A 15,574-nucleotide genomic window follows, 5' to 3' on the forward strand; every position below is an offset into this window, starting at 1 on the left:
AGGGAAAGAGGACAGTGCAATGGAAGTGTCTCTGTCTGAGACCTGAGCTATATAGCTTAGTATGGGAAGAGGATGTAGAAAATATATTTTAAGATATTCCCTGTCTTCCTCAGCTTTTTGCCCTTCATTCTGTTTAGGAGAAACAAAGTTTGTTTTAGATTGGAAAAGCTCTTCGATTTTTGGAGATGGCTTCGTAGTTTGGTTCTGTGCTATTATTATGATAGATTTAAGAAACTACTCAAAGTTCCATATAGGCACTTAGGATAAAATGGCCTGTCTCATTGCATGATCTACTCAAAAATGCACTTTCATCCTAAGATGGTAATTGCACAGATTTCCAAGCAATGGGTAAAAAAGGATAGATAGGCTCTATAAATATGCCATCATTTTTAAGGACAGGGCCAAACAATTCCCTTTTTAATGTAACAAACAAATTATGTCTTTCACAAAGGCACCACAAGGTAGGAGAAAGCTTTTGACTGCAGAGGAGCCCATTGAACATGGAATGCAGGAGCAGGAGGAGGTGGGATGGCAGATGGCATTCCAGTGCCCAGTGGGAAAGGTGTGCAAGGGCAGAGAAACAATACAGGATAAATGGAATTCTCTAAAGTCTCTTGTAATGGCTTCTTCTTCAAGGCACACAACACAAAATAGCTTTAAATAGTTACAGTCCTATTCACTGAAATGAATTTAAAATAGGATTTTGAAGAAATGAGCACATTAAAGTTCGCTGATGGCTTCTAAACCAGGAAGCTGAGCACATGGAGAAGGTCTGTGCAGCAGATTCATAGTCTGAGTATGTCTAGAGAGCAGTTCTCAGCCAAGAAATGCCAGTCTATGTGTATGACTTGTGATGGAAGCTGTTGTGTGAGGCTAGACCCTGTGAGAGGGAGGGTGATACAGATGCCAGGGAGGAAGGCATACTGGTGAGCTTACCCAGGGCAGCTTAGCCTGGCACATACTGTGTATGTCAGGAATTCAACATTGCATGTCTGGGGGAGCTCCATACATTGTTGGGCACCTGCAGTGGCTGCTCCTCACTGTACATCTTCATGGAGCCTGAGGTTTGGCTGTGTAACTCACTGCTCAGGCAGTGTCTCAATACAGGATGGCCACTCAGTGACACAGCTGAGTATGAGGGTCTGTCCCATTGACGTCTGAAACTGGGGATGGCAGAGAAGGCCTGCAGAGAAACTGAGGGAGCTAGGAGTAAACCTCAGAGTAAGCCCTGTCAGCCTTGGATCTTGCTTTTAATCAGTTGCAATCTCCATTTTGCTTAAGAGCTGGCAAATTGAGAGAGGAAAAAGTGTCTCTAGACTAAAGAGTCCTGAGTTTTGTTCCCATTACCCAAGATACGAGGCATCTTCAGCAAGGTGTTGGGGTTTGGGGGTTGTTTGCTGTATTTTTTCAGTGACTGGGTGTTAAATACTGTTCCCAGCTGTGCAACCTCCATGCTTTTGGAAGAGTTGTACCTCTTTTTGTCTCTGTGCTTCCTGCCACACCTCGTGTGGGGGTTCTGGTAGTAAATTCTTCAGGACAGGGATTATCTCTCACTAGGGCAATGATTTGCAGGATGGAGTTAACTCTGCAGTGGAGTTAATTCTCCTCCAGTGCTCTATACAGGGAAGTGATGGAGGGGTGGCTCAGTGATGATGCCACGTTCCTCCTCTGTTCCTCCTCTGTAGGATAGCTAGCACTCTCCAAAGCTTGTCTGTATGAGTGGCGCTTCCAGTGAAGACAAGACTCAGGGTATTAGTGGAGATAACTCAGTGGTAGAAACAAGTCCTAAGTAACTGCAGCCCCTGACACATTGCATCTCCAGTCTAGTCTTGAAGTGAAAGTAGTGTTAATTTGAAGCTGTTCCCAGTGCTCAGGTCCCCTAAAGAGTGATGTTCTTATCTGAACAAACCGTTCAACTCTCACAATCTACAGCAGGATGTAATGGACCTTCCTGTCTTCTCTGAATTGAACTGAAATAGTATTTGTATATTCTGGGATGGGTTTTGGGGTAGGAGCAGGATAAATCCCTCTGATTGTGCCATTCAGTAGACACAGCTTTGTTTATTTTTTAAGCTGGCACAAAAATGCAGGATAAGCTTAGCTGACCACAGGCCATTAAATGTTATGACTTGAATTGAATACTGAACAGTATTGTTAGAGTATGAAGGAAAACTCTGGAATAAATTAACAGGTCATATAATACCTCACATTCCCAGAAACACAACAGTAGTCACTCATCTCTCTTCAACTACTTTCCCAGCTAAGAGTGAGACATTTCTGCTCAAACTCAAAGCATGCAGAAGTCAGACATTTGTATTTGAGCTGGTCCCAGCTGGAGCCGAGCTCACTTTGCAGCTGATAAGGAGAAACAGGAACCTCCAGAGGGTGGTGATTCAGCTTATGCTAAGAGAGACATCTAAGATGGATCAGATGAATTGCTGTGAGAAGGTGCCACCTTTTCCTCCCAGGTATGGGTGATTGTAGATAGCTTCACTGACGTAAATGCGTAAATGCTGGTGTGCAGCTCTGTACTGCTGTGACTGCAGCAGGATGCTGCTGATCACCATTTTCTTGCACCATCAGGATATTTGGGAGGAAGAGTGTAATTGATACTTAGGGACTTCTGTTGCCATTGGCAGGGCTCATGCTGCACATGTCAGATCTGATTCATCCATGGTCCATTTTGTTAGTTTTCCTTGTGTGCGGAATTCTGCACTTTAAGAGGATTGACATTGTACACTGAGTGAACACAGGTATGTTCCTGTGAGAGGGCACACTCGTGCATCTTTTCTCTCTTAACAGGCTTCAGCAGATCTGAGAACAAAATAGCTGCTGTCTTTGCCCTCAGGGCTGATTAGGGGACCTGGCTCCACATTGATGTGCAAAAGCTTGGGAGCTGCCAGAGCTGGCACTGGGGCTGAGCTCAGCCCAGGATACAAATCCAGCTCAAAGTGGAGTCAGCAGCGCTGGCAGAGTGCTCGGCAGCATTGCCTCCTTCGTGTCATGTACACCCTTCAAAAGAAGGGTTGTCACTGCACTGGGATATCAGAGCTGCCTTCTGTAGCTGGACTGTCAAGTCCGTTGCTACAGGGCAATGGCCATGTCTTCTCATAGTTGCTATGTTTCTTTGAGGTGGCTTAGGGAAGGGTTTCACACTTGTGTTATGGAGGAGTTGCCTCCCATTTGTATTTCAGCTATTTCTAGGAGGTAGGAAGCAAGCTGCATTGAGACTGAAACCTTTTTTTTTGTCTGGACATTACCTGCTACAAATTCACGTTCACATGTGTGATCCCAGAAACTTTGATTGGAAGTCTGGAGCACACTGGAGTAGGAACTTCCAGGATTAGACCCTAAAAATATATGTTGTTACACCAAATAATACATAGTACAGCTTAAAATAGCATAGCTATAAGGCAGTGGCTGGCATCCAAAGCTTGACATCCAGATTTCTGTTGCCAGAATATTTTCCCACTAAAATGAATTAAAAGCATAAAAATCAGTGTCTATTTAGACAGTTCATTATTATTGCTTGGTTAAGTATAAACAATTTGTCAACACATAACAGACACTTGAAGAGGATATTTCCTTGCAATAACACCAATGTGAAGCTCTCCTGGCTGCTCCCTAACCTGGCACTCGCAACCTTGGATCCAACTGCACAGCTTAGAAGTTTTGAAACTAGCTTTCCAAGCTGGGCTTTGGGTAAGGTTTCTCAGCAGTATGTAATTATTCCCATTATACCTGTCGTCAGTGATTCACTGACCACTGAGGCGTACATACATAGGAGCTATTTTTCTCTTTATGACTTTTCAGGGGGATGATTCACTGGTTATAAGTATACATTATCATATGACTACAGGAGGAAAAAGAAAAGACAAATGAAGTGCCACTGAGATTTTCCACATTAAAACAAAAAAGAGTTTATTCAATAAAATAGTGATGTTTCTCCCCCTAAGGACAGCAAACATCTGTAAAGCTTCAAACCAGCCAGAATCCATACAGCTTTACTTTGGTTTTACACTTGTAGAATTCAATACACTGAAATCAGTGGAGTAAAACAAAGTAAATACAGCTGGGGAAAGAGGGGGTGTTTTAGCTTTTCTTCTGAATGGCTTCACCATTCTCTGTTCACATGTTGGTCCTGGGGAGATGCTCTTTCCCCAGCTATGCAAGAGAGGAGAGCAGGATGGGTTGTTTCACATAGCCATGGTGGCAGGGATGCCACAGCTCATCTGTTCTGCTGTGTTTGACTATAGGAGATTGGAAAGATCCTGGTCACTGACTCCAGGTGAATGACGTAACTCCTGGGAGACATTGGAGCAGCTCTTGGAGAAGAAATAATCAGTGTCAGTGGCAGGTGAAAACCCCAAGCAGTCACAGCACGACCTTGATTCAGTAGCTTCAAATGAGTTTTGTAGCCTGCAGGTCGACATGAAGGTGGGCAGCAAGTACCATTTAAGTTGCTGACTTAGAAAATCTCTTCCACATCGAAAGCTGGTCAGCAGTGAGATGGTCTGTTGAGCAACAGGGAAAAACAGATTTATGTGTTACTTAGCTTCTGCAAACAAGCCAGATTGTTCTGGCACAAAACACACAATATTTATTCACAAAAATGTGGAATTAATTGCTGTCATCCACATTTTTAATGGGAACATGTTTTGTTTTTCAGTTACAATGGTCCTGACCTCAGTCATTGTGAGGAGCGGGACGGCCCTGCCGTGTGAAGGGCCTGGCAGGAAGCGGTGGTGGGTCCGGTGGGGCAGGCAGGGAGTGCCATCACAATGTCCATCCTACCCAGCTTCTCAGTGAAGGGAGTTCACTCACATATTTGTGGAAGTCACATTTATGTCCTAATACAAGGGTCTACTTCCATTAGCTTGTTACCAAGAAAATAGCCTCCCAGCTGTTTTACTTGTTTCACTGTCATTACATTCAGTTGATTTTCCTCTTCTCTGGCTTCTCTTTTAAAAGCAAAGGCAGCAAATTCCCCTCTGGGGTAGCAGGAAACATTCCTGCTCTCACCTGAACTGGGACTTGGGTTTTTTACAGTGCTTATTCGCACTGTTTGTCCACCACCAGCATGAGCTTTAGTTATCCATAGATGGATTATCCCCATCATAATTAACTGCTGGAGACATCGAGCTGGGCTCACTGTGCCATATCCACGTGCTGTGCTGCCTGGTGTAGACCAGCCAGTTTATGTTGATACATGGTCTCAGCAGCAGCACTAAACTCTTCCCATTTCCATATTCTAATTGTACATTTTAGGGCGTAATTTACCCATGCTTTGCACTCTTGACAGTTCTGGGTTATCTGCTCCCTCTGTTTCCCTGGTTAATGAAGAATTGACTCTGTGTGCTTTCCTACATGTGCAGAAGAAAGAGATTTTTATCTACAGAGACACAGATCGCAGATACATGAATTATGCGAGGGGTGAGCAGGTCATCCTGATGTAATTCCATGGAAACAAGCAATTACAGTTATAGGCACAGTTGAGTAAGGTAATTCGGAGCACAGCTGGCCAGTAGCAGGGCTTTTCTACTCTCTAATCATTGCCGTGGACCCATGGGCTGGAGGAAAGCCCAGGTTGAAAGGGTCACTCGCAGGCCAATAAAGGAGTATCTGTTGGCTGGGAGCACCAGACTCAACAGTTTCAAAAACATGTTTTTCTTCATCTTGTTGAAACACAAGATTACACTTAGTCATCACTTATATGGTTGGACTCTTATGATCTCACAACTACAAACCTTTTCCTTTCTCCGTGCCTCCCCTTCTTTATTTTCTGTTGGGTTTTTTCCCCTGAAGAACCATTTATTAAACATATGCTTTATTCCTGGCTGGGGATTTCCACTCGGCTTTCTGTGGTTGATATCCCAGCGCCTAGAGAGTTCTCAGAGTAGGGTTGGGGGAGATCTTAGTCAACACAACCGGAAAGAAGTCCTGCCTATTCCCTTACATTAAATAGGTAGGTCAGATTTCCAGCTGGTGTAAATTATCCTGGCCCAGAGACCTGTTTAAATGGTGTTTGCAGCTTCTTTTGGAGATGTGGAGGAGGAAAGCTTTGCTAACAGAGATGCTGAAGGAAGCATTCAGTACTTGTGAGGACGTGTTCACGTTGCCAGAGCCGTCTCTTGATGTTGTCTCTGGGTCGGCTCTGTTGGAAGGGATGGTGCTCCAGTGCCTTGTCCATTCAAGTGAGTGCTGCATGAAAGTTTGTCAGAAATCTGGATGTGTCTGTCTGTGCTTTCCAAACCTTTTTCACCATCTCCTGGAGCTTTGACTCTTGACTACAATGTCACTGAGCTTCGTACTGCAGTGATTCACTGACTGGGTAAAGCTGTCCTGCACTGCTGCCGTTGTTTCTGGAGGGTTTCCTCAGTTTATCACAGTGGTCCACTTTTCCTCATCCCTTTCCAGGCAGAAAACTCTGTCAGCTTCTACTTCCCTTGTGCAATACTGCTACAAGTCACAGCTTCACCCTCTGGCCCCAAACTCATGATTTCAACCCATCCTCATTATACAATGTTATTATAACATTTACTGTAGCATCTGAAAGGCTTAAAACTCAGACACACAAAACAGAGTAAAACAATGTGTTCTGCCCCAGTGATCATCTTGGTTGCTAGAGACTACTTTAGCAACCTTCAGCTCCATTTGCTCACCAATTAAACCAAATCCTGTCATTTAATAGCACTATATAAATACTTGTTTGGAAGAAGTTTTGCTATCTGATGTCATACTGTGTTCTGCAACTTTAATTGATACAGCTAAAATGCAGCCAAGCTTTGAATGATTTTTTCGTGTGACATGTGCTGTGCTAGGACGTTCAAACTGCTATTGTATAATGATGACTAATTCCTTAACTAAAGTCCATCAGTAAAATCTCAGCTTTATAAGAGCTATAAATATCATTATTTCATCTCCATAATGCTGTCTTTTGTCTCTGCTCAATCCTCCTGCACAATGACTTACCAGCATCTGTAGTATCATGATTTTTTAGTATATATTTAACCAGAACTGAGCCCTAAGTATTGTAGTTGAATTTGAACTGTTAGCCTGTGGCTTGCCTGGTTACTGTGTCCTCAGCATAGTGCTGCTGTAATGTTAAGGAAGAAGGTTTTTTTGATTTCTGGTGGGGAATCTCCCTGCTCTCAAGCTTCATGAACTTGAGAAGGTGGCCAGCAGCTGGCTCAGAGGTGTAGTGGTTGTCTCCCTGCTGTGATTTACACCTATTTAGAGTCCGTGAAGAGCCTGAGTGGCTGCAATGGTCATTCTTCCATGAAGCTATTCTGATCACATCCTTATAGCCCTCTGGTAGCCCTTATAAGTATCCAGTTTTAAAAGTTACCAGAGACAGCTTCTGCATCACAGAAGTGGAAAGGACTACAGAGGATGTATTAGCTGTACCCAGCACTTGCGCCCAGAGGTGGAACCATGCCCACATCAAATGAGACCACTGCAGCAGGGAACATGTCCCCTCCCCTCTCACATAACTACACCTGGTTACAGTGAAGATTTGGAGCAAGGAAAACCATTGCACTTACAGGAATACTGCTGCATTCCTAAGGCATTTTTCTAGGCTTGGTTCTCTTCCAGCGTTGTTCTTTAGGTGTGACTTTAGCCTTTTGTTTCAGGTCAGCTCAGAAGCAAGCTGGATTCTCCATTTTCAGCTTGTTCTCTGTCTGGAATAATCCTTGTATTTGGTTTTGGCTTTTCATGAGACAGTCTTTACAATTGCTTTTCTCATTTATAATTCAACATACCACAGCACTGCTTCACCTCTGTCTATTGTAGAAGCCTTTTGTTTTTGTTGTCTCTCTGGCCTGAGCTGTGCTCTGTGATGTTCACATATGAGATGCTCATTAAAGGGGTACCTTAGAAAAGCTGAACTGCACCTCTGAAGTTGTATATTCAATCTGCCTTTTTACACTTTGCACCACAACAGGTGAATCCGTTAGGCTGCTTTGTTTCATTTCACTGGGATTAATTACAGAGTGAGGAGGTATGTGTTATGGCAGGGAAATGGAAGGGAAAAATCTTTGCTTTTAAACTCCCTGGTCTCGTGCTCTATAGGGAGAGCTCTGTCAGGAGAGACAGAGCCTCCTTTAACTTGGAGTGCATCAATTAGAACTTTTAAACTGGGATCTGACACTTCAAAGGTTATTCAGTAAACAGCCTGTGCTGAAGGGAAACCCTAGGCTAGAACAGACCCTGCTTAACAAGACTGGTACCCCAGATGCCTCCTGGCTAGGACAGCTCATCTCATTAAAGCCATAGCTTGGACAGTGTCAGGAAGTATACAGCCTGGGCAGGAAAGTCAGTAAAAGTAGGATATGTTTAATAACTTATTATTGATATCTGATGTATAGAAAAGAGCTAAAACATTGTAGCTGCTTCACCAAAGCAGATCATGCCTGAATGATGTGGAAATGGCAGATGCACTTGGTTTCCAGTGCCATCACTGAGTACTGGACAGTGTAATATGGACTGTGAAATTGGTGCAGATGTGAAACAACAGGGTTCAGATCAGAGGATGAGGGTAGCAGGGATGGGATAACAATATCCAAGAGTGTGATTTAGGAAATAAACCAGAGAAATTGATAAAGCAAACTTCAGAAGCATACAATAATGATTACAGTGCCTGCAGGAAGCACCACAAAGTGCAGTTGCTGTGATGTACGGGCTTGTGAGCAGGACCTTGTTCAGTGCTGCCTCATTCCTCTGTGCCCCCTGATCCCTTAATCTTGTAATGCCTCTATTGTTCATCTGCAAAGCAAGGATCCAGTATCACCTTTAGAAGGATATGGATTGTCTTAAATTATTAATGTCTGTAAAGCACTTTGAAATCTTTGGCTGGCTCTTGTTTCAGCAGTACAAGGTATTATCTGCGCTATCATTGCTGTGTTTGCTCAGGAAGTGTACAGTGGGGTTTATTTGCAGCTGTGATCCCAGTGGAACTCTGCAGTTGGATGCTGGGGAATAGGTGTTCCATTAAAACTGCATGTGGAGAGCTTGGCTGCCTCTAAACATGATCGCTGCAGGAGTAATGAGAAAGAAGGCTGCAGGACAGATAGATAAATGCTAGCTGCAGCTTTTGTTTTATTCTTCCCTTTTTCTTTGTCGTTAATCTGGCCAACTAGGAGTAAGAATTTATGTCTCTATCTATTAGAGAAGCATGGCTGGAATGTGAGATTTATTGGCACCAATATGAAGGAGCAATTTCAGAAAGAGCTCTGGAAATAAATTCGTGTGTTGGGGTTTAACTTACTCTGAACTCTTCCTCTACAAGAACTGATGAGCAGAACTGTGCCAATTCATCATCAGCTTTTGCCCTTCTGTGCCACCTTTAGCAAAGATTCTTAAACCTTCTTGAAGGTTGGCACTTGGTGCCAACTTGGCAGGAATCTTAATACTCTGTTCCGAGCTGGACTGGAGGAATGGAGTCATTGATTCCAAGCCTCACAAAGTCACTGAGAGCTTCAGTAAGACACAGGCATGAGTGACAACTCTGCCCACAGGGCTGGGGCTGAGATCCTACAACATGCAGTGCTGTGGAAAGGAGGAGTGGAGGGGTTCCAGGAGAACTCAGGCTGATGCCCGGGGGTGAAACAGGGAATATCAGTGTGTTTCACTTCACTGTGCAGTGGGAGCACACAGGAAGAGCACCCTAAGGTGAGCCTTTCTGTATCACACAGGGCAAGTGTATGTTGGTCTTTTTGACACCTTCCTGTACTGGATGAAGACCAGAACTCAGGTGATCTATTAGTGGTCCAGGAGTACCACATGGACAACGCCTTTGTGGTAGCATCTGCATTGTGGAATCATCCCATGGGATCAGATACAGCTGTGCTGTTGCATCTGGGAAAGGGCTGAGCAGTCTCATCACATGTGTGTATTTCAGCCAGCTGGAACAATCCTTGAGCCTGGGTAGGCAAGGTCTGCAGAAACCCTTCTTCTTTCTATGCTTTCTGATACCAATTCTGTGAGTACCCTTATGGGTTGTCAAGATAGGATGTGGGAGGCAGAATGATCTGAAATGAGGAGAGAAGCAGCAGGAATCAGCATGGTTTTCACAGTAACCACACCTCGTGCTGTAAATTCCCATTCCGATGTGTGGATTGAGTTTTCTGATCACATTATCAAAATGTGATCTGTAGTGATGAGCAGTGATTTAACCAGGTTGTGAACTGAGGTGATTTTTTACCTCATTTGCTTTTCTTGATCCTCTGAATTTAGCAAACAGCCTGGCAAATGCTGTCCAAAGTTTCTTGCTCCCCACAGAGCTGAGCTGCAGCCAGCAAGGCTCAGTCCTTTGTGTGTGAGGAGCCTTCGAGGCTGGACACCTTCTTCCCTAAACCTCCAGGATGCCCAGGAAGTCACAACTTGGAAGTCATTATGAATGGATCGTTAGATAAACCATGTTGATGTGTGAGATAGTCAACTTGGCACTGGCTTCTAATTCATGCACAGCTGAGGCTTAGCACAGCTCCAAGAGATCAGTGTGTAATGATGCTTTTCCACTTCGGTCCAAGGAATGTTTCTTCTGCCACTCCTGTTCCCTGCCTGTTTTAGCTCTGGTTAACTGCAGTGGCGAACGTTCACCCACAGAGCTTATTCTGCTTTCTTGCAGCTTTGCAGTTGGTTGCCCAAGGAAAGGCAACTCACTCTGGTTTTCAAAAGATTTTTGTAGGCCTGAGTGGAGTGTGAAGCTTAGTGGGGTACATACAGTGTTACACAGAATGCAGCTCTCGTGCTGTGCACTGAAGATTTACAATTACTTTAATTTAACCCAAATGAAAATGCTGTGAGCCAAGTTATTTTGCAGACATCTTTTCTGGATGGTTATTTGATTCCTTACACTTCATATGGAAGATTTAAGTTGAGGTTTGGCTGCTGTATTCATGTGTCCAAATGTATTTTGGGGTTTGGTTTTTCAAAGCAGGCCTCCTCAGCTTTTTTTTGTTTTGTTTTTTTTTTTGCAGGTGCAGGTTTTTTGTCCTTGCAACTAACTTTTGCCTACAAAGTGGCATTTAGAGGGGGTAAAGTGGGACTCTGCAGCATGCAGAATGGCACCTAGAAACGTGGAGTAGGTTTGAAATTCTCCTGCAAGTCTGTTTTCAGGGATGAGGAGAATCAGGCCAGTTGTGTTCTCTGGCTGAAGGTTTCAGTGTCAGGCGTTGTGAATTGAAGCAGGGAGTGTAGTGACATGGGCCTGAGCTGTAAGGTGGAAACCTATCTGTGCCATGCTTCATCCTCGGCAGCCGGGGACGCCAAAGCTGGTCGTGTGAAAGGCTGCCTTGGGACCACAGGGTGCTCTGGACACAAAAGCAAAGCTCATTTTGTCATTCATGGAGAGAAATAGTTGTTGCTTGGTCCCCCTGAGTGCCTTTGTGAGAGCTAACTGAAATGACCTCTAGAAAGCAAATCCTGAGGCTGTTCGGTGCACACAGCATGAAGAAAGGGCTGTCATGTCCTTGGTTGCTCTGTGCTGGCACTCAGCTTCTGCATGGGGTGGCCAGAAAGTCAGTTGGGATCCTGGATCTGTGTTACAAAGGTGATTACTGAGATACAGGAGAGCAAGAAAGGCCCAGTGGATATTTTCTGTGTATTTGGTTTGTATTTGGTGTTTGTGTTGGTGTTTGCTTGGCTTTATGTGGAAAGTCTGGGGGATTGTTTGAATGGCCACATCTGCAGAGAGGGAAGGTTTCCAGCAGGCAAATGGGAGACACTTATCCTCCCTTCATTTCTGATGTTAATTGGGAGTTTGGAGCAAGTCACTCATGATTGAGCCAGGCACATTCTTGCTTGGACATGCCTCATTTTCTGTCCTACTCACATGAGCACTCAGGATTAGCACCAGAGAATAAAAGATCTAAAGAGGAGATCACCCTAGTGTGCTGAGGCTTGGAGCTGGACTGGCTGGGTCTAAATCCTGCTTACCTGAAGGGGAGCCTGAAACAGAGAGCTTTGCACAACAGTTACGGAACTGTGGCTGGCGTGATATGGGTCAAAGCCGTATGGCTGCTGTATCAGGGCAGTGGGAGAGGAGAGGAGAGAGCCTTGGCTGGACAGAGAAATCCTGTTTGTTAGGTAACTTTCAGAAGTGTTCTCTCTTCATATTTTATATTCTAGCATCCTTTTGTGGCATTTAACAATGACTTGGAAATGGTCTAATTGCACAGAGCTTTGGTTGAGCTAGGATCAACATTTCCTTAATCCCTGTTAAACCCAACATAACGGTTTTGGTGTTTTGTTTGAGGTCATATTGTTAGCATGATGTGCTTGGCTTCACCTCCTATGGAAGTGCTCAAAAGATACTAACACACACAGAACTGAAGGAAAGAATGAAGATGATGATATGAAGCCCAAGAATTTTAAGTCTGTTTAACTGTAAAACCTTGGTTGCTGAACCATCTGCTTTTAATCTTCCTATTGCTGTGCAGTCTTCTGGGGACTTGGCTTGGCAACAGATTTCCAAATCACTAAATTAATCCTGTCAGCTTCAGGAAGCACCAGAAAACTCTTGGGAGTATCCAGACACATTGATCTGCAAACTGAAATCTACCTGGGTTACTTGTCCAAAGCCTTTTATGGCTAGGCAGTCCTGCAGTATTCAGAACAATGTGCATGATCATCACAGGCAGTCTCAACTATTCATGTGGATAGTGAATAAAAATGCTCAGCAACGTTTTGATAGGAAGTCTCTTAGAGCAGTATTTTTCTGGTTGAGCCACTGGTTTATGTGTGGTTGAGGTGTCCTCACAGCAGCCCCATTCCCTCAGCAAGGGCTGTCACTATGAACGTGGCCTGAGCAAAATAGCCACAGCAAAGCACAGAGTCTTTAAAAAAAACCCAAAAGTTAAACCTGCTTCAAGTTCCTTACATTTGGATGGGAAGCAGAGCTGGAAGCTGGCTTCGGACACCTGTTAGCTTCAGGAAATAACCATGTAGAAACTATAATTTCTTAATGGGCATGTCCAACAGCATGACAAGTGCTCAGCAGCTGGCGCAGTGGAGACGGCTGTTGCTGCCGGAGGCTTTGCTGGTGTTGTGCTGTAACAAAAGGTGCCACCTCCACTTCTCTTTTAAAGGCCACACTTGGTGGATAGTGCGGAGCAGTGGGAAGAAGCAGTGGTAAAGGTCCAGGGGCTCTTGTGCCTGAGCAGCCGCCTGCTCTGTATTTCTGCTTTGTTTTGCTGCAGAGCATCTCCCCAGAGCATTGTCAGGCTCCACGTGTCTCATTAGATACAGCAGACCTGCACAGCTCCCTTGTGCTGGGAATCTCCTGACACTTGCTGCAGGGCTGAGTCCCTTTGGAGCTTTGCCCTGGAGTAGCTGTAGTGGAGCCCCGGCAGCACAAAGGGGGAAGCAGAATATCCACGTTGTTTTTAATTCTCAGTGAAAAGCCTTTAGAAAATTCCTGTCAGTCTCAGTTGTGAAATCTGACGTACAGCCTAAAAATAGCATTTTGGTGAGAGCTGAGAGCATCTACAATGAATTGACGGGAGGAACAGAAGTTGGCAAATCCACACAGCTCAACATTTCCAAAACTAATTTTCCACATCAAGTGTCCTTTTCCTTTTCCCTGTGCTGTTTAAACAGGAATGTAAAAAGAAACTGTTAAGGAAACCCACACATGTAATTGTTAGGGGAGGAAAAAAGTTTTGTGGCTGAGAAACAGGAGAAGAGCCAGATGATCCTGCTCCTTCTCCTGCCACAGACTTACGTGACCTTGGCAAGCGGCATTTCCCAGATCGTTGACTAATGTTGGCTGGTTGTTGCTTGGACACTCGGTGTGGGACAGCTCGGGTGGGTGTTTGCAGAAGTGTTGAGCAGCCAGATTTCCACTAGGTTGCTCCAAATCAGAAGATTCATTTTTCAACTCTGCTCCTCAACTTTCCATTCCTGTATCTAACGTGATGAAAGTCACTTCCTCCGAGAAGGGAGGGACCAGGAGCTGGGACTGCAGTCAGGCACTGGCCATGGAGCTGTGATCTTTCATACCAGCTGGGCATCTGTCCTTGTTGCCCCGTATTTCCTCATCTGTAGGATATTCATTCCTGAAGAGTCAACAGCGAGTTCCTGCCTTAAAGGAACCTCTGTGCCCAGAGGAGTGGGGAATAATGAGGCTCCTGGCCTGTACAGTCCCCTTGTGATACTCCTATTTCTTGAGTTCTGTTTCTCAAGTGCTGTTTGCTGTCTGGTGTTTGTATCTAGTTTCTACATGAGTAGATGGAGCCCAGTGCGGAACAACAAGGATATCTCTGCTTGGTAAAGACAAGCAATACAGGCACCGCTCCCTCGACGGGCAAAGAAGAGGTTGTTTGTATCCTGCACTTTCCCAAATTACGAGGAAAGACTTTGAAGTACAAAAATAGTTGCTGTATTATACACATATTGTAGGATGTTTACCACTGGAGACTAATGCCTAAACAATGAATTTCCAAGGCACTCCAAATGTGATCCAGCTTTATTCTAAACAGTCATGAAAAAAAGTCCTGATTACAACAAATGAAACGCTGCTATTTGTTTTCTTTTCACAGTTGGAGATTCTGTACACACAGAGAAGTTGCTTTGGGGTCTGAAAGTGTTTATCCTGCCAAAAATAAATGCTCTAAAAATGATCAGTTAGCATTCCCTGCATCCCTGCATATTTATTTACCATGAAGAATCTGCTTACAGAGCTTATATTGTATTTTCTTTACATTTTGACTTCAGTGAAACAACCCGAGCGTGCTTCTTCACCAACACCCATTTCTGCTCAGAGTCGTAAAACTGTTTGGTAACTATTTTCTGTGGGCTGTGGTTAATCTCCAGGCAAGTTTATTTAGCAACCAAAGGTGATTCTAAGAGCCAGATTTTCAAAGCAGCCTTCTAAATACAGCACAGTGTTTGAAATGGCTTCTGTTTGGATGTGCGGGGGGTTGGGGACTTGCAGGTTTTCATGAATACAGATGGGTTTGTATCCAGTCAATTTAGAAATAAGAGTATTAGGCTGTTGAACAGCATCCACATCACAAGAGCAGTGTGTGTATCCGAACAGCCCATTCCCAGGAAACTGCAGGGTTACTGGGGGAGGCTTCAAATTCGGGATGTTTTCAGCCCCACCCGTGGTTTCTCCTCTCCTACAAATACTGGTTTATTTGTGGATTTGCATATTTACAGAGAACCTTTGCTGTTGTGTTTGAATGAATTGAGCTTCCTGTGAAGTTTTATCACCACTTTACAGGGAGGGAAACTGGGAAAGAGAAGTGACTTACCTGAGGTCTGGGGGGCTTTGGGAAATGCACAGCTCGTCCTTGGGAGATGCTGGCTTTTACTTGTGACCATCTTCACTCCCTGTGGCTGTGCCAGCTCTGGGGAGTGCGGTGGGCTATTGACCCTATTGCTCTGGGGTTAATGGTGGTCTCTCGGGGAAGTTTCTGCAGTTCCTCCCTCCATCTCTCCAAATGTTAAAGGCTTGTCTGCCTGTTCCCTTTCAGACCTGTAGAAACCACTCCATGAATTGCTAATGTGCAGTGGGAGGAAAAAGCCTCCAGAAGCCTTGCAAGTGCAAGATCACAAAGCATTTAGA

At 44.4% G+C, this 15,574-nt stretch overlaps 1 long non-coding RNA gene across 1 annotated transcript in view; it reads left to right on the forward strand.

Moving 5' to 3' along the window:
- The window catches only part of LOC133270303 (uncharacterized), a 45,652-nt gene extending 31,018 nt beyond the window's left edge, over window positions 1-14,634 (forward strand). The window contains exon 2 of the long non-coding RNA XR_009743726.1: window positions 14,544-14,634. This is a non-coding gene — a long non-coding RNA (uncharacterized LOC133270303). The remainder of the gene's footprint in view (window positions 1-14,543) is intronic.
- The last annotated feature ends 940 nt before the right edge of the window (window positions 14,635-15,574 follow it).

Source organism: Pezoporus flaviventris, unplaced genomic scaffold (assembly GCF_033815535.1).
Source record: "Pezoporus flaviventris isolate CSIRO_AGI_PZ_B2104156 unplaced genomic scaffold, CSIRO_AGI_Pfla_v1 ptg000020l, whole genome shotgun sequence".
NCBI classification, from domain to species: Eukaryota; Metazoa; Chordata; class Aves; order Psittaciformes; family Psittacidae; genus Pezoporus; species Pezoporus flaviventris.